The sequence below is a fragment of the Corvus cornix genome, chromosome 20, assembly GCF_000738735.6.
Source record: "Corvus cornix cornix isolate S_Up_H32 chromosome 20, ASM73873v5, whole genome shotgun sequence".
Classification (NCBI taxonomy): Eukaryota; Metazoa; Chordata; class Aves; order Passeriformes; family Corvidae; genus Corvus; species Corvus cornix.
Window position 1 is genome coordinate 9,030,676 of NC_046349.1, and position 20,967 is coordinate 9,051,642.

Here is a 20,967-nt window from a genome sequence, read left to right on the forward strand (position 1 = left end):
TCCCCCCCTTTCCCTGGAGATGTTTATTTGGTTGGATCAATCACCAGGACAGTTTCCAGCCTAATTTTTCCTGGTCACCTTGAGAAGGCACAGCTGAGGGCAGGGAGGGGCTGGGGCGTGCGGGGGTCCGGGTTATTGTGTGCTTGCGGTGCGGATGCTGCACTTGTGTGGGGTTGGGAGTGGGGTCTGACATCCCCCGGGCTCCCCCAAGCCCGGGGGTCACCCCTGTGCTGGTGTAATGGGGTGCACAGCTCCTTCCCTGTGGTGGCACAACTGGGGTGGGGGGTTCATCCTGGTGGGGATGGGGGACCCTCTCCTGCCCCACCAAGGGGAAGGTGTCTCCTACCTCTCAGATGGGATGTGACCAATGAGCCACCATCTCCCCCCTAGAAATGTTGCTCCTGCCCTGCTCCTGCCAGCCTGGGCTGCGGAGCTCAGGCCTGGCCACTTTATCCCCATCTCCAGCCTCTGCTGGCTGCTGAACAGAGCCAGAGCCAGCCTTGGACACAGTTTCCCCACACCAACACCACCAGGGTTTGAAGCCTGTGTATTTCTCCTTTTTGCATTTTCTAAGAGTGTTGTTTTTATCATCTCAACCTTCTGATCGCCCCCTTCTTCCCCAAGGAGCACCCTGATCCCAACAATGCTCCCCCAAACTCCAGGACATTGTCCCAGGGTATATTTTTCCGGGGAATGGGGAGGAGAGAGGTCCCTGCATGAGAGCCCTCTGGGGTTCTCACTGAAATCCAGGTGGTTTTGGTTCAGGTCTTCAGTGGTGGTGGCAGGGGATCACTGTGCTCAGCAGAGGCTTCACTGGGTTTCCAGGCACTGCTGACTCTCCTGACCGAGGCTGCAGCCGCTGTGCCCTCCCTGGTGGAGGGGACAGGCCAAGTGGTGCTCCTGTCCCTCAGGGCTCAGCCTGGCTCTGCTGACACCCTTGACAATGGAGTTCCCTCAGAATAGGGAACAGGGCAGCACAGGGACCCCCTGATTTGGTTTGGCTGCTGAAAGGGAAGGAGAAAGGAATGAGGGAAGGAAAAGGGAAGAGGAAGGGGAAGGGGAAGAGATGTGCAGCAGGGCAGGGCTCTGCTGTCCCCACTCACTCCTGCAGTGGGATGTTGCAGCAGCACAAGCATTAGGAGGAGGGGGAGGCCACAGCTCCGCTGCACATATTTGAGGGAAAAGTCCAGTCCTAGAGGCAGCCTGTGGCTACTGCAATTCTTTTAATACAATTAAAAATCAATGACACTCTGTGCACGCACACAAATAAACATCACCTCTCTGCATCCCCGCTTCCCTGCCCACCCCCTCTTGGAGCCGGTGGGGAAGGCATCTTCTCCAGAGCCTGTTCATTACTGCTCTACTTAGGTGGGGAATTGCTTAACTGGTCTTTCTCCAGTAAATCATATTAACTCCAAGCACAGCTATTTATAAAATGTTCCACAGCCCAAGAGTACGGCATCCAGATCACTTGAAGAAAATTAGGCGATTAGGCGTGCAAAATCCAAGCCCAGTGCGTCTATGTACAAAGCCTCGCCAGCCGGGCTGCCTTCAGCTATTCACTGACATTAAAGAAATCACCGGGTTTATTGGAAACCCAGACCGGGCCTGAGTCCCAGCCAGGGATGGGGAAATAACCTTTTGCAGGGCAGAGCGTTCCCAGATGGCTTCTGATGGCTGGGAAATGAAGCCCAACCTGAGAAAGTCTCCCCTCCCCAGCCCTGCTCCTTCCCTTCCTGCAGAAGGGCCCCTCCAGACATATAAAATGCAGCACTCCAGGCTGAGTTTCTCCCCCCCTCCTCCTCTTGCGACCCATTAAACGTCTTCTATACATTTCCTCTTCATCTTGTCAAGGCCAGTTGCTCTATGACTGCTGGTTTCCCAGGCAAATCACACCAATTTCTGAGTTGATGTTGAAGGTCCACATTGGCTCAGCAGGGGTCCCAGCGAAGCACTCATCCATGGAGCCGGAGGTCAGGCTCTGCCCTGCTTCGCCAGCTGAATTATTATGATTTTTTTTAAAGTCGTGTTGTTCTTTGAACATTTACAGATCTGTTGGCGACGGGGATAACAACAATAACCAAACGAAGGGTGTCCTCGCTGCAGACATGCTTCTGAGCCTTTCTGAGAGCAAGGATGCTGAGCAGGATGCAGCTCCTCCAGCTTTCTTTCAGCCTAAACTCCTCAAGCGAGAGTTTTTCAGGAGGAGGCTGATGGGGTGCAACTCCCCCCACAGCCACCTCAGGCGAGGGCTTTGCCCCGAGCGGCCGGCAGCTGCAGGCACCCGCTGCACAGCCGTGCCCCTCGGGCTCTGTCCACGCATGTCCGAGCTTGCATTCACATTTTAAAAACATTATTTGCTTAAGGGTGTCTGGCTGCCTCATCTGCGCCTGGGCCGGGAGCGTGGCACACAGACGGCCGTGGGCAGCCCCTGTCCCTGTGCAGGCTGGCACACTCTGGTTGTGCACGGGCGGAGCGTGAGCACTGCCCCACACCCCCAGCCCCGCCTGTGCAGGGACTGCAGAGCTCAAAAAGAAAAGAAACCTGGTTCCTGCTTTTGCACCCTTATGCTCTTTTCCCCTCTCTCCTTTCCCCTTTCCCAGCTTTAGCATTTTTAATTAAATTACAAGCCTCAATAATGTTTTCCTAACTACAGTTCCCTGCTTCCTTGTGGAGTAGTGTGTGGAAAGGTATAATTTTGCAAACAGTTTCTTTAAGAGCTGGGCCTGAAGTACCATCAGCGATGTGTGTGAATAGAAAAAGAAACACCTCCACAAAAGAAGGGATTGTTAATGGAGGACAATCCAAAGGGGGCCCACTAAGGCCTGTCCTTTACAATAAGGATGGAGGGCGATGATTTGAATGCAGGGGGCCCTACTTGCAAATCTGGACAAAAACAAAATGGTAATAAGGGTTGAATCCCTCAGTGGTCAAAGCAGTGGGCAGCAACTGGTCTCTTTAACTCCCCCCACCCCCTCCTTCTCCCAAATCAGACCCCAAACAAGAGGAACTCTCCTCCTCTTTAACTTTATTTCCTTGATTAGCTCTAAAAAAATAATCACCCGGGTGGACTTAGGGGAAATTTTTTAGGGCTGTTTGAAAGGACAGAGCTCTCGTTCTGCAGGTGCTGAGGGGACACGCCTCGCTGCGGGCAGGTAAGCTCTGAGGGGCTTTTCTTTCTTAGCACGGGATTGCCGAGGCAGAGCTGGGATGCAGCTCCGTAGGGCCCTTCCCATCGGCGCAGGCTGCACGTACGGATGCTCCGCAGAGATGCTCTTGCCTCCCCGCCTGCCCTGCCTCCAGATGTTGCATCATTTCGCGGGGTCAGTTCATTTTATAACACTGCTCGTAGCTTCCTCATCTTGGAGCCAATTAAACCCTCGCATTTCAGGGGGGGATGTGGGGGGAATTAATAATTAGTGCTGTGTTTAAATACTGCTCGCCACTTATTTAATGGGGTTTCTGCAAAATGTTGGGAAATGGCTCTGGGAAACCGGGTGCAGACTCTGCCTGCACTGAGGGCCGTGGGAGGGGAGTCTGGCTGTGAATGGGTCCTGAATGCTGGGAAAGGGGGTGCGAGGGCTGGAGACATCCCTGGCTGATGCTGCCGCCCCACCAAGGACCCCCACAATTCCTTCCCCCCTGTCCCCATCCCTCTGGCTTTGCCTTCCCCTGCACCCCCCTCTCAGCCCAGCTGTGATTTTCATCCTGGGTGGGGAGGTGCAGGAGGGGGGTGCTCAGGGCTCCCCCCATCCCTTGGCACGGTCTTTGACCCCCCAGGCCTGACGCCCCTGCCCTGCTCCCCACCATCTGCTCAGGGCACCCCAGAGCCAAGCACGGATCTGCCTCACGGGGCGAAAATGGGAGCAAACTCCCCCATGGCTCTGGTGGGCACAGCCACAGCCCCTCTCCCATGCGTGTGACACTTCCCATGTGTTGGGGCAGCTTTACAGCTCCTTCCTCATGGATAAGCTGAGTGCACCAGGGTTTATTTATATATTTATGTAACACATATATGCTGGGGTGGCACGTGTCTCTGGATGGCCAGGCTGCGTGTGAGCTGATGCTGTAACGCCCTGCGTGCTCCACATCCCCGCAGCCGTGTCTGTGCAGCCTGCACGGCTCGCTCGGAGCCTGCAGGACACATTGACTTCATGGAGATATTTTGCAGAATGTGTCTGTAAAATCTCTACAGCTCCAAGCTGGGCCGGCTGGGCCGGTGTCCATCTGTCCAGACACAAGGACCCGTCTTGCCTGCAGAGGTGTTGTTTCCCCATTCCATGTGTGAATTCTGGTGTTGTTGCCTCGGCTTCCCCTGCAGAAGTTGAGCAGCACTTTCAGCTCAGTCATTCCTCCACTCGGGAGTGGTGACTGAGCTGGGGCTGAGCCAAGGCTGAGCTGGAGGCCCCCACTCAGTGGGGCTGGAGCATCCCTGCACTCCCTCCCTCTAACCCCAAAGCCCTTCCTGCAGGTATCTTCAATACTCACTGTATGGGAGAGCAGCCTGACATTAGGGAGTGCTCCCAGGTAGGCTATGGGAAGAGCTTTTTTGTAGGAAAAAAAAGGAAAAAAATGAAACACACCAAATTTCTGATTGAATTTTTTTGCTCTTGAAAAATGTGTTTATCCTGAGCCATCCCCAGGAATGTGGTCCTGGCTATGAGGGCTTTGCAGAGAATGTTTTACCTTAAGGAATGGGGGGAAAACAGGTTTGGCATTGTGGGTTTCCCCCCTCACTTACCGAATCAGCCCATCTGAAGCAAAGGTCCCAGTAAAGGGGACAGGCACCTTCCTGTGCCTGATGCCACACTCCAAGCAACTGCCGAGGGGACAAATACCCATTAGTGCTTTACTGAGCATCCCTGTCTTCCCCTTTCCCCCTTTCTTTATTTACCAAAAGCGCTTAGAGAAGGAAGAAAGATCTGCCACCCACCTCAGGTTTCACCTCTCCTTATATATTTGTCCTAAAAATAAGAGCCCCTACTGGAGGTAGGAGCCTGTTTGATCCAAGAGAGCTTCCCAAACACGTTCAGCTCGTGTGAGCAGCCCGGCAGCGGCTCCCGGCACTGCTGCGAGCCGCTGCAGCAGCCCCTGAGCCGCAGCATCCCGAGCTGGGGCCGCGGTGGGGAAAAGCCAGTGCAGGTACCTGCGGATACCACCCCGGCCGACATCTCTGCCTGGCATTCCTCTGCGACGAGCGTGACAATCGCTGAATGAAAGGAAAGCACCTCACAGTTGATTACGACACAGTAACACCTGCATCTCTGCTGCTGCAGCGTCACCTCCGTATTTTCTCCAGCGGAGTTTTGGCGGGGGGGGGAAACATACATTTTGTGTGCGTTGAACTGCTGCTTTGGTGCTGCCTCGAACCATCAGCCCTGTCTGTTTGGGATTCTGGGTAGAGGGGTTCATCTCGGGGGTTGGTTGTGCTGAGCTGGATGCTGTAGTTTCCAGAGGGAAAAGTGTGCATGTAAACACAAGCCCTGGTGCTGCCCGAGGGGTGCTGGGACGCCGGGGGATACTCGGGTTTGGGGGTTTGCCAGTCCTGCTCCCCCCGTGAAATGCGCTGATAATCTCACATTAATGCCGAGATCTAAGGCAGAGAAATAGTGCAAAATAGTTCCTTGCACGGGGAGAATTCGTATAATGGGAAATGCAAACTCCAATGTTCCTCCTTCAGACAAAACAAGACCATATTTAACAATGCCTTGTTAAAAATAAAGAGGAAATGTATTAATGTAATAACTAAATTGCTATTACAGGCATCAAAGCACCCTGATGCTTTGAGGTAACTTTATTTCCATCAGTCTTTTTAAAGAGCACAACACTAAAAAAAAATAAAATCCCCCACCATCCCGCCTCACCCAAACGCTGCCATTTTACTCATTAATTTTGTAATTAATCAGTTAAGAAGTTCTGACTTATTGGATTAAAGGGACGGGGAAATGCAATTCCGCCCAGCCTCATTTTAATAGGCGATTGTGAAATTGCTCTTTTGAGTCTCTGCCTCAGCTCTGCGCCGGGGTGAGGGGGCGGCGGCCGCGGGAGCCCCGGGGCCGGGGGCACCCTCGGGGACCGGCGGCTGCGCCCCCCTCTCCCGGTTCCGGGGAGCGCTCGGGCGGGTCCAGGGAAGCCGCTTTCTCCCCTTTGCAGCTGGAGAACAGCAGCGGTGGGTGGGCACAAGGGGTTCTCCCGTCCCCGCGGTGCCCAGGGGCTGCGGGCATCCCTCCCTGCCCTCCGCGGCCGCCTGCGGGCACAGGGTGGGTCTCTGCCGCTCCGCTCCCAGAGCCAGTCCCGGACACAGTCCTTGGCTCAAAAGGCAGGGACAGAGACACTGCTTCCCCCCTCAGCCTCCCCCGTGCCTGTCTCGACTCTCCCTGGCTTGCCTGTCCCTGCCCTGTCCCTGCCCTGTCCCAGCCCTGCCTGTCCCAGCCTACGCCTGCCCTGCCTGGCCCTGCCTGCCCCTGTCCCCTCCCCAACCCTCGGAGCTCCCCCCAGCCAGCGGCCCCTGTCCTGGCTCCCGGGGCAGTGGGGACAGCAGTAGATGGGTTCTGAAGGAGATCGGGCGCAGTTTGGGATGGATGAACTGCAGAGGCCACGCAGCCATCGAGCACTTGGGGGTGGCTTTCGAGGGGACCCGGCCTCTCCCCATCACGCATCAAAGGGCCCTTGGGTTTTTTTCCCTTAAATCGAGCCCTGAGTGGATCTGGCTGGTGTGTCCCCAGAGTGACAGCCCTGGGTGTCACAGCCAGTGGCCCGGTGGCCTGCTCCCAGCTCTCTCCTCCACAGACGCTCCGGGTTTGTCCTTCCCGCGGACACCCGCGCTGTCACAGCGGGCAGGGCGGTGCAGGGAGCGCTGCAGCCTCGGCTGCCGGTGAGCGCCTGCCCAGCCGTGCGGACCGAGCCCCGGGCAGAGGCAGGAGCCAAAGGAAACAGCGTGGGATTCCTTTTTTTAATTTTTTTTTTTTTTTTTTTTTTTTACAATATGCGCTTTGCAATTAGACACGTCCAATGGATTATTTCTCTGCCTCTGCCTTTGATCTTTTCAAAACTAGACAGCTTTATAAATACCATCCCTCTGTTTTCAGCCATTTTGCAGTTCTTGTACAATTAATGTACCGCAGCGATCCACTTCTTTTCTTCTTCTTCTTCCAATTCTTCCCAGGGCAAACAGGCACTCCTGTCCACACTGTCCCAGTGAGATTTATTTCTTCTCTCTCCTTGTGTCATCACCAACACCCTAGAATAAAAGAATAAAAATTTTGCTGGACAATTTTGAAGAAATCGGGGATGAGGTGTAAACCCACTGCCCCGACCCTACCACACAAGGTCTGTTACTATCATTAATTTGTAAACACCACAAAACTTACATACATAAATGCATGATTTAAGCTAATTATTTACTAAAGATTTTTTTTTAGCAGTGCAGCAAATCTCTGGAGTTTCTGCATTTGCTTTGCACTTAAAAGAAGTTGGTGCAAATGAAATCAGCACATTAAAGTGCATCTTTCATTAGAGGACAGGGAGCACGGATGAAATCTGTCCCACCTGTCTCCATGCCATCTACCGGGTGACCTTGGAGCCGTTCATTCATGTGGAGTTCTGTGCTTGGGTATTCTCATTCCTCTTATTATTATCTCCTCTCTTTTCCCTCCTCATTGCCAAAATTCCCAGCCTCTCCAAGGTACTCAGGGAAAACCCTCAGGGTTAAAGCACTTTCCTTGGCTTTGCTGCTAGAGATGTGAGCTGGTGCCTCCAGAGCTGGAAGGGGCAGGGTGAGGAAGCAGAGGGATGGGGATCCTCACCAGGCTCTCCAGCACTGAGGGAATTTCTGCTTCTCATTTGATGGAGGCAGTAAAAAGTAAAGACAGGAGTTTTTCTAGGAGAGGAGATGGGATGGGGGGTTAAGAGATATTGAGTGATTTCTATCCAAGTCACTCTTTTTTTACATAAAAACAAAACGCAGTAAATGTTGTCCCTTCTCTTGCTCTGCCCAGACATGAGAGGAAGGGAGAGCTGGGGAGGTGGCTGTGGCAGGGAGCCCATGTAGGACCTGTCTGTGGAGATGTCAGGTCCAGGCTCCGCTCACTGACAGCAGGGAAAGATTAGTTGAATGTCACCCTCACTGGCAGTGAAACATTTCTTTATCACTTCCAGCCCTGCTTCTTACCCTGCTTGGCTTTTCCCCCTAAAGCATTTCCATTGTCCCTTGAAAAAAGATGAGCGGAGACCTTGTCCTGCCTCTTTCTTTTCTTGCTCTCTCCCTTTTGTTGGTCTCTGCTCCTGTACTTCTCTCTCTGGCAGTCCCTGCCCTCTCTCCCTCTGCAAACCTTTTCTGTGAGAGAGCTCTTCTCGGTGGGCATGGAGGTGAAAACCCAGCTGGAGACGATAAAATCCACTGACTTGGCTCTTTCTACCCCTGAAGATCTTTCCTCAGTGAGACACGGGAGAGAGAGATCATAAAGGCAGTTTCTCACTCAGCCTAAGCCATGAATTTTAAGTCCTCGGGACAGAGACTATTTCATATGGTGTGTGTTTGTGCAGATTCAGCACAAGGCAGGGACCAAACTGTTATTTTCCCAGTATTTCCACTTCCCTGACTCCTACAGTGCCACAGTTCCATCTTTACTGGAGGGATGTATTTTTCACATTGCTCTTTTTTTTACCCCATGCATCTGTCTGACTTGCTCTTTGGGGTTTATAATTTAAGACATATTGTTTATTATTTATAATATTAATAACAGGTATCATCGTGCTATAGCAATTAAATAATTACAGAACCCATTCTGGTTTGGTCAGCCAGAATGCCCCATATGGCAGGAATATACCTCAGAATGCAAAGAGCTGAATATGAACAGAGCTGGGCACTAAATGTTAGGTTTAGCTTCCCATAAACTTAAATATGTGCATTTCTTACCCAGTAGGATCCTCCACAGACTCATAAAGCAAGCAACAGAGTGATCTCCCCTTAAGATGCTCTAAGAGCTTGGAGAAATTTGTTTAAGAGTGCTACTTCTGTAGGCACTTGTTACCATGAATCCATTATGAGATTCACTGTTTGCCTTTATGCCCACTTCTCTGGGCTTTCCCAAGCCTGCTGTAGCCTCTCATTGGAATCAGGGCATCCATTTGTGACACTGGGTTTTGTGAGAGAGTGCCTAAAAAGATCAGGACTTCCACTCCCTAGCAGCTGATCCATTGCAAACAGTGCCACCGTGCTCCACCCCCTCACCTGCCCGAGAGTCGCTGTAGCCGGGGCAGATGCCTGGGCCAATGCCCAGATGGTGCAGCACACGGATGTTAAACTCGGGAAGTAGTAGAGCCCAGCCTGCCTGAGAAAGCATCTCCCCACTCATCCATCCTTCACTGACTCCCTACTCAGCAGCAGATGTGATTTCATTATGGCACAAGGAGTTCCCAAGGCTCAGCGAGGTTGGCGGCGGTAGAGACCCTTCGCTGCATTGAATCACAGCCATTTGCAAATGCCAAGTGGATTTTTCTCCCCCTCAAATCAAGGAGAGAGGCTGAAGATAGTGAGAAGAAAGCCAAAGATGTGGAAGGTCTGAAGGGTGTTTTCCATGCCTGAAGGTCTGTGTTAGGTTTAGCTGGGGTAGCCAGAGCTCTCTGATCCCTGCATCCCCACCGCCCTGACGATGAAGGGAGATGATTCAAATTTTCAGCCTCTTCAGTTTGTTCCTTTCCCATGACATGACAGTTCTAGTCCAGCAGAAAATTTATTATTTTATGGCCTGATTTCATTTCTGGGCTTTTCCTTCCCCTCAGACTCTGTTGTTCTCTTGCATATGTGATAGTTCAAGAGAATTGTGTATCAGCAGAGCCGAATCCTGTGTGGTGCAGAGTTGACCATGGCCATCGCTCACAGACCCTCAGAGCGAGAGGCTCAATGCAGTCACCACTGAAAACAATATTAATCACTTCCTTTCACCTTGCTGCCACTTAGCTCAGATCATAGTTAGAGCCAACCCAAGGACAAGATTAAAAACCTCACATCAGTGAACACAGATACCAATGAAATCTGCAGAGCTTAACCAGCTCCTGCGAGCCGAGGATGGAAGGTGACACCTGGGCCACACCGATATCTCTGGGGTGTTTTATCCAAAGACTGGAAGCTTCTAGACAGGCCACAAATGGAAAAGTGATGGTTATCCATACTTTAAATATCTTTTTCTGTCTTGGTAATATAAACCTTTAAAAGGTTAAAAAATAAGTGATTCATTGGAGTCAGAGTAAATAGTAACAGGAAAAAGAAGTTCGCTCACAAAAAAGCTGATTTTTTTTCCCTTTTACTTTCTTTCTCCCCTCTGTGTCTGAAGAACAAAGTTTATCTGGACCCCAAATTTTAAACTGGACACAGCCCTATGGAAGTGGACCACAGAATTCTAAATTTTTTTTTAAAAAGGGAAAACATTACTTTTTGATGCATGATTTCAACAAATGTAATTTCTACACTTGAATACATACCCCAAATTTCAGTGAGGAGTCTGTGCCCAGAAAAGATCAGGCTTTGAGTATTTTTCAGAACTCCTCTGTAGGAATTTGCATGACCTGGTCAGATAGTTTTAAAAGCCAGTTTTTCCATTTTCATTGGGAAAATGAAACAAACTCTTGATGACCTAGAATGTATATATGGAGGGAATCAGATGATATAGCTACAAGGTCATAAATGCTGGGAATATTAAAATTAATAGCAGAGCTCTTGAGTTAATGAAAAGCCAGTTAGGGCAATAAACATCCAAAGGAACAGATATGAACAAACCTTCATCTTAGTTCATAGAAGAAGGGCTGTTTACAGCTCTCCCAGATTTTAGGGCCAGTTCCTCTCGGAGTGGGCAGTAAATGAGTGATTCAGATTCAGAACTTCTTAGCCATGTACAACCAAGTCCAACAATGGGTGCCCTGGCTGGCTGCTGAGCATCCATGAAAACCCAGGGATTCGACACTCCTGATCCAACATGCACATGGCTCTATTCCTACCCCTGACAGCCTGGGCACAGCCTCAGCTAATGGGCTGTACACAAAGGAGATGTGAATATATGACAAAAGAGAGTCCAGCTCCAACCCTGAAGGCAGAGCTTGAAATCTCCTCTGTGTTAATATCCAGAACTGGCCTCTCTGCACAGCCTGAGTCTGTGTATTCAAATAACAGTGGGTCAGTCAGGAATATCTCTCATCCCTGCTTTTATTCCTCTCCAGCCTCTCTCTGCATGTTCTTTGTCCGACAGAGAGCTTGTACCCAAATTCAGCATTCACCTCTGTGGTGTGATGTCCACCTCGGCCACTTTGTGCTGCATCTAGGGGATGATCTGTGAGTCCCCAGAGTGCTGAATGTCACCCCAGGTACAAGTAGGGAAGGGAGGAAGGCTGCAGTTTGCATTTTAAATCCTGAAAACATATTTTAAGGGCTCTGCTTCTGTCTGTTCTCTAGTTTCTGAGAAAAACTCAGCTAAGGGAAGATTTTGGTAGAAACCCAAAACTGACATTCGCCTGCCTTTTCCAGGTAATGCATATGCATGCATGCAAAACTCAGGCATTGGTTGTTTCTGCCTCAGGATTAAAAGCTATGGCATGCACAGAAATAGAAGCCCATCTTTACAAAATTGCTTTTGAAAATTCCATATGCCAGTTGCATACTCTGCAAAGATGTAGAGCTTGAGTAGTGGTACAGGGATGGGGCTGCCAGCCAGGAGCATGAGCAGTAAGCTCAGCTTCCCTGCAGGTCTGTTCTTTGTCTTAGGGTCATTTTTCGTTCCCCAGCCTGTTCTTCCATCTCTGAAAGGGAGGAGGTTAATGCTAAGTATTTGTTTGTGTCTCAGAACACTTCTCAGCAGCAACACTTTGTTTGTGACCAGGAGATTGACCCCACATTTGCCAAAATAACCTGAATTCCTATGAAGGGACTTTTATGTTTAGCATGTACAAGAAATACAGGGATGGCTCTGAAAGCTGCGACTTAAAACCCAGGTGGGTTTTAAAAGGGTAAATGTCACATCACAGTACCAGGAGTTATGTCAGAAGATGATGTGTAGGAAATAAAGGAAAAATGTGAGGGTATTTTGGAAGAGAAATAAAAGTACCCCAAACCCCTCTGCAATTCAGCCCAGAGGCAGCCCTGACTTCAGCTGTTGTTAGGAAAACAGCAAAACCCAAGTCCTGGTTGTTCTCCATCCCACTCTGAACGACTTCTGGGTAAAATAAATCTTTCCTGCTTTTAAAATAAATGAGAGAGCTTCACAATGCCAAGGCCATTTAAATTTACAGTGAAATAACGCCAGGAAACGATCCGAGCTCCAATTTGTATTCCCGGTGTTTTCCTCCAGCTCAGGAACACACAGTCACACTTTGGCTCGTGTCTTGGGGTGAGCGCCCAGCCCCGTGCCCCGGGAGGCTGATTTGAATGTAAAAGCGAGCCCGAAGGAGCCGGGAATGGCATTTTCCTTTCCCGGGAAGGTGCAAAGGGAACGTCCTGAGCAAGGTCGCACCCTGCGAGGGGCTTGTGCCTTCCCCGGGATGCGGGATGGGGCAGTAGGGCTGGGCTGCTGCTCCCGTCTGCCTCCCCCAACTCTTTGTTTCCCACAGAAGGTGAACCTTCCCGGGAATGCTGCGAGCAGTGCAGGAAGGATTCAGCAGCTGAAAAGGTTTGTGATTTTTGTCAAGCGCAACTGGAGCAAAAAACAGCACAAAACCAAGCCAACACCCCACCTGAACAAAACATACCAAAAGAACCTTGTAGCTAAAACCTGACATCATTTAGGTTGAGTTTTCAGTCAGGAGACTGGAAATAGTGGAAGGGTTTTCTCTTGCCCTTCCCTGAGCGGTGTTGCAGTATTTTGGGATATGCATTTTTCCTCTTTCCAGACTTCTACCACAGAAAGGATTTCTTTGGGTTGTTTTGGGAGGTCTGGGAATTGCCATTTTCTTTCCCTTCAGAGCTCCTATTGGAAATGTCAGGACCCTTCCTGTCGATTTTCCCAGCCATTCATTAATCCATTTCATTTAATTTTGTTTGAAGGAAAAGAGGTGTTTCCTCCTTATTTCTAGCAAAATTCTCCCGTCTGCTTTTGTAGCTGCTACAGCTTCCTTTTTGAAAACTCGGCTTTTAATGTGAGAAAGCATTTTGAAACAGCAAGTTTTTAGCATGGAAATTTGCATTTGCTTTAAATGAGCTTTAAATGTGTTTGTGTGAGTCTTATTACAGAAGTTTTCTATTTCCCAGAACTTCCATGACATTTAAAGTCAATCAAAGGAGATGGTCCTGGGGAGGGATGATGGAGAATACCCTCTGTAGAAATAATTTGAAATAGGTGCAGTCTTTTTTGAAAGATTTCATCTTTTTGGGGTCTGGGTTGGAGCCTGTTTCTCCTGTGATTAACTGGGGCATCCCTGTCGTCTCGATGGAAACACTAACCAGTGCCTTGTTGCTAAAATCTTTTGAAGTGTGTTTGGAGGATGAATGCCCAGACACAAATTGCTAATGTTAAGCTGCAGAGTCCTGGAAAAAAAAAAAATTAAAATTATGTTATCAGGCAGCTAAAAGAGCGACTACCTGCTCAGAATGGTCTTGGAATAGAGAGAGGTGACTGGAATGAGAATGTTACCACCCATAAATTGAGCGTGAGGCTATGATATTTTTTGTAATATTTGTGTTTTCTGATTTGGAGCTCAAAAACATGGTTTGAAGTTTTTGTTGTGAGCAGACTTAGAGAACCCCCAGGTTCCAGCAGGATATGGTCTCATCCTTTGGGTAGATAAAGTGGCAAATAGAAGAGTGGTGAAAGAAGTGAAAGGCATGAAGGGAAGATGCAGATAAAACAGATTTTTCACTCTCTTCCCCTCTCTCTTTCCTTGCATTGGGATGATTTCTATTTTATTTCTGGATGTCGAAGAAAACAGCTTCCTTTTTTTTCCTCTAACAAACAAAAAACCCCAAAACCCACCCCCAAACCCCACCAAAAGCCAAATGGAAATTAGAGCTGATTTGAGCTGAGAAATCAACATTTGAAAACTCAGCTGAACTTACCCATTCCCCTTCCTGTCATTATTCTGCATAAGCTGGATCCATTTTTCCCCACTGCAATCAGCTGTGAAGGAGAACTTCCATCGATTTCAGTAGGAACAAGCTAGAACATGTTAGATTTAAATATTTGAATCCTCAGCTGTGCTACCCAGGCATGTCAATCTGTCTTAATACTTTATTTCAGGTTATTATATTAACAAAATTCAATGATATGCTACAACAAAATTGCATTACATGCTCTCTCTGTGTTTTGAGCTATCATACTCCATACGCACTGGCATCCCTCCTCTGAGTGTGTGATTGTATGTGAGCCCTGTCTCTAAATACGTTTCAAATATGTTACATTTTTAATTCTTCAAGGAAAAAAAAATCCTGGAACAACAACCAACCAAACACACACATTTCTTCGATTGTGAAAACAGATTCTCTCGAATTTGTATCTCAAACAACTCAGAGAGAAAGAGCAAAAGCTCTGGGGTTGGGTATGAGCTGCCAGACATCACAGCGAGCAGCACTACGGGATCCTCCAGCCAAAAGAGAATCCAAATTAGTGACCTATATTGGGGATAAACTGGTCATGCACCACAAACATGATTCTGTAATTAAAACCTTCCCTGGTACAGACACAATTGATGCCCAGTGTGCGCGTTGAGGCATACAAAGCAAAACAACTACACTGGGAGAGTTAACTTTTTTTATCTAGTTCTGATGAAATGTGGAAAATACGAGCTGGGATGTGCAGGGCAGCCCTGGGATGCACGGCTCAGACACACACACGGCTGCAGGGATGGGGAAGCAAGGCAAGAAACAAATACAAACCAGATCCCAGTGTAGAGCTTAATCTCTCCATTATTTAGAGACAGAGAGTCCGTCGCTGTGTACCAGCCTCTCCCGGTGTCAGATATGCACCCCAGCTCAGAAATCCTCTTTTTCTAAACTGGGGCTAATTCTGCAGAGCGTGTGTTTGGCTTTGGGAGCAGCCCCGGGCTCCGCTCGCCTCTGTTGGGGTGAATTCCAGCACCGATGGGGCTGCGCTGGCATCAGGAGCCTTTGCTGAGTCAGGTTGTGCTGGCGCCCCACCTCGCAGCTCTGCATCTGCTGGGAGAGGGGAAAAAGTACATTTTTAACTGTTTAATGCGTGAGGTCAGGCTGCAGCGAGCGGCGGTGCTGCGGTGGAGCCAGCGCTGTCTGCCGGGGACGGTCACTCGGGAGGGGGCTCTGGGGACGCTTTCTGCTCCAACACACGATTTAACCCTTTCAGCCTTCTGACAGCTGAATAAATAGGCAAATGAAGCAGGGCTTAATCTAGTGTCCACCCCCTTCCAAAGGCCCTGCACTAAAGAACTTAAGGAACTAATTGCTTCTGTATTGCTATTGCTGCCCAGCCACTGCTGAAAGCCTCCTGGAGGTTTGCCTTCGGTCTGTGCTCTGCGTGCCAGCCTGATTTTGCTGGAATTTACTATATTTCCATATTAAAACAGCCAGGCCGGGGGGAAAAAAAACAATGGAAGAAGAAAAGGGAAAGAAAAAGAGAGACTCATTAAAACTGCATCATGTCACCCGGCTGAACTTCCCATCCCTCCACTTCCCCCCTCAATCAGCAGCGAGGGTAACAATTAGATGTGATAGCTATTCCTAATAGGCAGCAGTTAGCGCTCGCTGCTCCAGCTCTGGCTAAAGCAGGAGAACCCTGGATCATCCCCTGAGAGGTTACAACTGATGAGGCTCCGATGGCCACATAAACCTCTCCCAAGCAGGGCAGGAACCGCAGGGCTCTCCCCCCTCCATCGCTCCGGCTCTGGATCCTTTTCCCGCTCGGCACAGCAGCATCAGCGTGGCACAGCCCGTCCCGAGGCTGGGCTGCAGCTCCAAACCCGGCCCCTGCAGCCCAGGGACTCCCGGCCAGGGCGGCAGCAGCGCTCAGCGCCACTCAGCCAGAAAATTTGGTATTAGGAGTGGGAGAAAAGGTCACCTTGGAGGATCAGAGATAGAGAGTTAAAAGAAAGGGGCCGGGAATGGGAGGGAGGGAGGGGGTATGGGGGGAGGCTGAGGAGGGAGAGAGGGAAAGGGACGTAGGATTTCTAAGCAGGCCTGACCCGGGAGGATAAAATATCCTGTTTTCATTGGTTCAAATGAACCATTAGGGAGAGAGTAATTTGTTGACCTTTTTGCTGCCTTATCATGAGATGAACAGCCTTAACATGGGCTTCACGTTTGCCTTAACCCCACCGTAAATTATAGAGGAATCGATTTTTTCTTTTTCCTTTCTTCCCCCCCCCGCCCCCTTCCTACCAAAATATATAAATAAAGAACAACAACCAGGAAACCAGCCTATATTTTGAGATGATTTAGCAGAGCAAAGCCAGGTAGATACGTGCATTGGTCAGACTCCATGGATGTTGTCCCCTGCCTTCCTTATTTGTTTTTGTTCTCTTTTGGCTGAGCATGTGGGAACCAGGGCTGTGCAAAGGCTCTGCTTCCTCTGGGATTTCAGGCTGGAGGACAGTGATTTTCCTCTTATTTCCATCAGCCTGGCTTGGCAGTGGTTCCAATGAAGTCAGTTTGCACTCTCCTAAAGCCAGTCTCTTTCCCCAGCTCCTGCAGATAGTCTGGCATGATTTTGGCCTAAGAAAGGCAGGGCCAACACGAGGGTTTGGTTGAAATGACAGTTTTAGAGTTCGCTGTGGACCTTCCATGCAAGGTTGCCATCTGTGCAAGGAAATGGAGCTTGCAGAGTTTGGAATACGTCAGCTTGCTGGGGGTGTACCCAGGAGCTGCTCATTGCTGAGCCCAAACCACACTCAGATCTTGTGAGGGACTGGCTTTTCTTGGGTTTCACTCCAACCCTTGATTTGCAAACTTTGGAGGCTTCAGAAGAGTCTGAGCACTGAACACCAACAACAGATACACCCAATATGTTGCAGCAGAACCAAACATTTTTAAAAAAGCATTGGAAGTTCTCTGCTTTGGTGTGGGAAGAAACCACCAAAAAGCTTTCACTGTGTCCAGGTTGGTTTGGGATTATCAATCCTAGGGTGTCTTGTGTTTGCTGTGAAGCAGCTGCCACGGATGAGGTGGGATCCTGCCAGACAATTCCTGCCCTTTGAGGAAATTCAGCCTCACTTGAAGCTCCTCAGCTGCAGCTCCCACCCAGCTGAGCCAGTCCAAAGGTTCCAATCTGTCCACAGTGTTTTGTACAACTTCACTCGCAATATTTGGTTGTCTCTCCTTGGCACTGCAGGGAAAATGTTCTGCTTTCACACAGAAAAACATTGACCAACTCTAAACAGAAAATTACTTGAAATTGCAGGTTAGCCAGGATTTCTTACTTTGCGACGTTTGTGTTTCCATTGAGTCTCTTATTATAGGAAATTTAGATATGGAGCAGAAGCATCTGGCCTTCAAAGGACCCTGAAATTGCCATGGGATGTTATGATAATGCTGCTTTTATGTGACTGATCTTTTCCATTTGTCCTTTGCTCTCTAGGTAACAGCTTGGAAAATGTCACCTTTCAGTAGGTGAAGAGAATGCTGCTCTGTGTAGGGTTTGTGATACCAACTTTTATTATAATCATTCTACATGAGATGCAGATCATCCAGCAGCCAGGAAATTCTTGTCAAATGAACCCAAATCAGGAAGGTCAAATGTTCTCATGGAGAATGCAAGATAAGGATGACTTCTGTGCCTGCTCTTGAATATAGCATCTTCTTCCATCAGAAAGATATGTAAAATTAATTCTAGCAGCAGGCTGGGTAACAATATACCCGTGTGTGCCAGGCTAAAAATAGCCCTTGGAACTGCATTTGTAGTACACTGAGAAGTATGTGATTGCTGGGAGAGATTTCAGAACTTTCTTTTTTGCTTTCTGTCTTACATTAATTACACTTTCCAAACATATCTTTAGCATATTGGATGTCAGGATTTGTGTGACCACCTTGGGTTTTGGAAGGTGTTGGATTTTTAGTGGTAGCGTAGCTATCATGAAGGTGGATTTCATTACATTAAGAGTTTAAAGAAGTTATTCTTAAAATAAATTATAACCTGAATAAAAAACACATAACAATATGGTTTTATAAAATGGCATAGGTCTGGTAGTTTAACCAAAAAAATCAATGAAAAATCAATTACAGAGCTTTATTTCAAAGCATTTCCTACGCAGTGCTTGCAGAGTAAACTTTACAACACGCTGTTATACGAAAGCAAAGAAACGTAGTGAATCCAGCTTCTAAACCAAAGAGTAAAGTGAATGAAACATGTGTTTAAAGTTAAAAAATAGAAGAAATAGCAGAGGAAAAAAACCCTTCTAACAAGCTTTGCTTCCTGATTTTATTTATTTATCTATTTATTTATTTAAAGCAAGTAACATAATGTATTAAGCTTTGAAGTAGGAGAACGTTTGTGTGTGTGGTGGGGAAGGAGCAGGGGCTGGAGGAGTCCCTGGTGCCTTTAATGCCTTTACAGTGATGTTTGATCTTCATCCCCATTCACCCCCAGCTCCAAACTCAGCTCACACCTTTACTCTTAGAAATGGTGCAGAGAATTCTCAAGGATAGAAATCTGGGCTTTACAGGGAAATTCGTGGAAATTCATGCATCTTCATGCAGTCCCAGCACACCAGGACTCCTGCTAAGGCACTGGGGCGCCAAGATATTGCCATGGTAAAAGGCACCACTGGTTCCAAGGAAGTGCAGGTTGCAGAATCTAGGCTCTGGCCTTTTCTCAAGGTGGTGCAGATGAAACTGGAGGGACTCTGGAGCTCTGCAAATACATGGTAGGATGGGGATGAGAGTCTGTATCTCCTAAGTCCCAGGGTACTTTGTACCCCCTCCCACTGGGTTGCTCTCCATGAAGCACAGACATCCAAAAAAAAAAACAGGCTGGAGGGGTTTGTGGAGATGCAATTCAAGCTCTGTGGGAGATGGGGCAGTTGGTGCCTTTGGAATTTCTCCATCCAGCATCTCCCCACCCCGTTTGTGTCTGTGTGCCAGCCGTCTGCTCTTAACCTGTGTGGGTGCACAATTTACTTACTACTCAGGGAACAGTTTTTTGCTTTTGTTTCCTCTGTATTTCTCAAAAAAAAAAAAAATCTCAGTAATATGCCTGCATAGAGAAGATTTTCTTTCCAGAATGTTGTAAAATTGACTGTTGAGAATTTTTACTAAGCACCTTGAAATGTATGCAGTAAATACAGCAAAAAGAAAGCAAGGGATGGTGCTTACAGGGCCAGGAGGGATCTGGGAGTGCCCAAGGAAGGGGAGGAGGCCTTGGTGTCCCCATTTCATCCTGAGGAAACTGAGGCACAAACTGTGGTGGCACAGGGAGAAATCCTAAATTAGGGTGAAGGTGAGACTGGGACCTCGTGGAGGAACCTGAGGACATGGGAGGTGCTGCAGGCTCTGCCACAGCCCCCGGCACTGCAGATGGTCCACACCAGCACTCAGCACCCGCATCCACCCAGCATCCACAGTCCCTCCTGACAGGACTGCCTGGATCACAGGATCACCTTCCTTTCTGGACATTAACAAATACGTGAAGCACAGCAGGTGCCTGCTCACACCTTTCTTCTTAAAATGTAGCTAAAAATGAATTCCAGATCTCATGAAACCCGAAGGGGACAGGGAAGAGGCTGGATCCATCCACCCCCTTCCCATTCCCAGTATTTATCTGCCTGTGGACAATGCTGGGAGGTGGCTGGCAGAAGCGAAATTTCGATAACAAGAATGGAAGGAACATGTGTACACAGTTGTTTTCCCTGACTGGGGTCTGTGTAGTTCCTCTGGAAGGTTAATAAATGGTATGCAAATCCTCTTAAATGGCCGTGTTTACACCACAGCTTAGTGGCTCCAGCCATGTCCTCTACTTTCAACTCCTGAAGTTTGAGTGGAAAAAGAATTTGCTTCCCCACGCTCTTTCGAGCTCTCCCAGGTTTTGTCCATGCCTTTGCTCAGCTATCTGCTCTTGGGATCAGAAAGGGCATCACCAGACGAAAGAAAAGGAAAAAAAAAAGAGTAAATTTGCCTAAGTGAAAAAAAAAGGAAAAAAAGAGATGTTTTGCTTAAAGACAGGAGGCTACTGTAGTGCAAAATGAATGATTAATAAGGATAAGAAAAACCTAGTTCAACAGGGCAAATGCTCAATAACAGCTCATTTAATCATTGGCAGATTAGCTGCAAATGCAAAGTGTCTGTGCAGTGCTGTGTTAACTCATGCTGGAAAGTGTTGGCTACTCCTTTAATGACAGCATAACCTTTCATTGTGCATTTATTTTAAACTCCTCTCCTTAGATGGTAAAGTGTTTGAGGTTTTGCTTTGTTTTGGGTTTTTTTGTTTGGTTTTTTTTTGTCTTCTTCTGCCCTTAATGAATTTTGCAACACGGGAATATATCCTGAGTTGTGTCACCTCTGCAAATACTGCCAGGCTCGAGTTGTGTCTTTGGGAGAGAATCGGATTTCATAAAGTACAGGCTCAGCTTTGGCAACCACTGCCTCCTCCCTTGATTTCATTTTCTGGCAGCACTGATGCTGTCCTTGCGTAATTGTCCTTATGAGAACCAAGTACACCATAACAAGTGCATTTATTTGTTACCATGAGGAGAGTGGTTTAGCTTGGAGAAATACAGTGATCTAAGACCTCCTCTTGAGTGATACAGTCGCTGCAAACAGAGGATCTGATTCACGGGGGATTTTTAGAAATATAATTATTGCTCTTGCTGGTTGTCCAAAGGAGCGTTTGTTGTATACAAATTGCATTTGTTATTTGCATTCATGATGAACACAGGAGGCTCTTCCTATTGTGCAGTGGGTGCATTGAGGGAAGGTCTAAGCAGCTTTCCAAGGTGTGTGTTTTGTTTCCAAACCAGGGGAGAGAGCCAGGGGGCATCACCCATGGCCTCAGGTTTTCCAGGCCAAACAAACCAGGGCCTCCCACTCTC

At 48.4% G+C, this 20,967-nt stretch overlaps 2 long non-coding RNA genes across 3 annotated transcripts in view; one reads left to right on the forward strand and one right to left on the reverse strand.

The window, feature by feature from the left end:
• Positions 1–3,203: 3,203 nt before the first annotated feature.
• The window catches only part of LOC109144315, a 140,878-nt gene continuing 123,114 nt past the window's right edge, over positions 3,204–20,967 (forward strand). For both annotated transcript variants that reach the window (XR_005603496.1, XR_005603495.1), the window contains exon 1: positions 3,204–3,323. This is a non-coding gene — a long non-coding RNA (uncharacterized LOC109144315). The remainder of the gene's footprint in view (positions 3,324–20,967) is intronic.
• LOC120411080 lies at positions 6,978–15,591 on the reverse strand. Its single transcript, XR_005603494.1, has 3 exons — positions 14,855–15,591; positions 14,039–14,138; positions 6,978–7,240 (listed from the first exon to the last, which is right to left on the reverse strand). It is a non-coding gene; the product is annotated as an uncharacterized LOC120411080 (long non-coding RNA).